A 2,595-nucleotide genomic window follows, 5' to 3' on the forward strand; every position below is an offset into this window, starting at 1 on the left:
CTATTATATTATATATATATATATATATATATATATATATATATATATATATATATATATATATATATATATACTCTCCACACACACCACATTCACTCATTCCAAGTTTCACCAATTTTGTGGTTGCTTGTTCTAACATGATATCATGAACCCTTTGTTAGAGAAAGGGACCGACTTACTTCTATCGAAAGTCAATGGCTCCACAAGGGTGGTGAGTAAGAAACGTTTCGTTTAAAAGTTTCAACGGCGCCACAAAGGTGGTGAGTAAGAAACGTTTCGTACGGTACAAGAGTTTGTGAAAGTAAGAAGAGATTTCACTTGAGGGGGAGCATTGTGAACTCACACTTGAGGGGGAGTGTTGAGAATGTAGCAAGTGTGAGTAGTATGGATAATAGTCCCATATTGGTTGGAAATATGGAGATTTAAGCATTTATAAGTGAGAGAATTCACCCACCTATCACCTTAAGATTTTGGGTGAATACATGACGTGTCTCTCACAAAGGTGTTGTTCAAAAAGAAGTCTCACAATGTTCAATGCTCCTATTGAAAAATTCTCCCAACAACATTGAAATTGTAAAGTAAGTTATAATTTAGGATAATTTTTTTTAACAAAGTGACTTATAATTTGAAACAAAAAGAATAAGAGATAAAATTGAATATTAAAATTTATCAGAATACGTCCACAGTTTCTCTCCTAAACGACCGAAAAATATTTTTAAATAAAAATAAATACTCTTCTTCTCTACCATCTTACCATTTTATAACACTATTAAAGATAACATCAAAGTCTCCCGTTACATGTTATATTTAAAACAAGCATTTTAAGTTTAAATATGTGTAGGTAATACACCTAGCATTCTTCAAGAATATCTCCTTATCCAGGTATATCCCATATGAATTATGGTGTATTTACATATATTACATACAAACATCAAACTTTGTCATGCAGCGTTGCACCATTTTTCAAAAACTCATACGACACTAATTTCAATTTAATGTATCTTATCGTATCAGAATTTCTAAAACGACAATGTACCTTGCATTTATTTTGGACTTTACTTCTGTTTTTTTGTTTACACTAAACTAAGCTTATATTTCAGATGTCAGCAAGATTCACTCACTCTTATCATTGAAATAATTTAATTTAGGGGTAATATGTATTTTATCTTTGACAATCTTTAAAATATCTCATTCAAAAGAAAAATTGGATTACATCCTTAACATTTTGAAATTCTCTACTTTTAGTCATTTATTAAATTAAATCAACGGTCTTTGACATACATGTTGTAATTTTAAATAATTTTTCAACTAAAATTTAATACACATGTCATTTACTCATGATTAAAGTGTAAGTCTTTTCAATTAATGAAATTACCCGTAGGAACTTCACTAATTATTTAGAGGAATTGATTTAAGCTCTATTTCTCCCTTTGATACCGTCCATTTCTACAGGATTCTTCATAGGCATGGCAATGGGGCGGGTCGGAGACGGTTTTTACCTCCTCCAAACTGAAACCCGAATCCCCAAACAATCCCCGTTCCTCGCCCCAAACTCAAACGGGGATGAAAAATTAAAACCCAAACCCGTCCCAAACGAGTTCGGGTTAGGTTCGGGTATCCCCACTCCGCCACCATCCATTTAGTGAAATCAATTTTTTTAATAGAAATATTTAATTTTTTAAAAATCAAATTACATTACAAATAATAAAATAAAACAGTCTAAAAAAATCCCATACATATATTTTGAATATTTTAAATAATTAATCCAAATCAAAATATTAAAACATTGGCCACTTATTTAATATTCTAAATCATCAAACATAAATAATAATCTACATGATAAAATAAACGGGGCGGGTTCGGGGTGGGTACTAGTGTCCCCATTACCCGACCCGTCCCCATATTTTATAATGGGGGAAAACCCAAACTCAAACCCAAACCCAGTCAAAACGGGTTTTCCCCGTCAACTTCGGGGCGGGTTCGGGTGGGTACCCGCGGGTACGAGTTATGTTGCCATGCCTAATTCTTCATGTGTTCACCTCCTCTTTTCCCTCCTTTTGCCATTGGAGCTAACCACTACAAAAAATAATATATTTTTATGATGAAATTTTCACCTTACTCGACCAAAAATCAAGGTGTAAACTAGAGACACATTACATTTTTTTTTAAATATCATATATACCATCGGTTGAGCTGAAAATCGAAGGGTAAAATATTTAAAAGACAAGTCTTCGAATCCCAACAATTATATTTAGCACTTTTTAATTTTTTAATGCCATATTACCTTGGTTTTACTGAAAACCGAGGTAAAATATTTAGAGTACACGCCTTCGAATCCCAGCAACTACATTTTATCACCTTTTAATTTTTAATTTTTTTACAACCTATTATCTTGATTTTGCTGAGAACCGATGGATAAAGTAATATTTTTTTATCTATGATCAACTTGATTAAAAATTCAAATAACAAATCTTTGTCGTCCATTTATAAAGTAACATTGGTCAAAATATTTCCAAATCATCTATCCACATGAAACATTAGTGATGTGCGTGAAACTCTCACTAGCCAATTAAAACGTGAATGCCACAACTATCC

Source organism: Lathyrus oleraceus, chromosome 1, assembly GCF_024323335.1.
Source record: "Lathyrus oleraceus cultivar Zhongwan6 chromosome 1, CAAS_Psat_ZW6_1.0, whole genome shotgun sequence".
Taxonomy (NCBI): domain Eukaryota; kingdom Viridiplantae; phylum Streptophyta; class Magnoliopsida; order Fabales; family Fabaceae; genus Lathyrus; species Lathyrus oleraceus.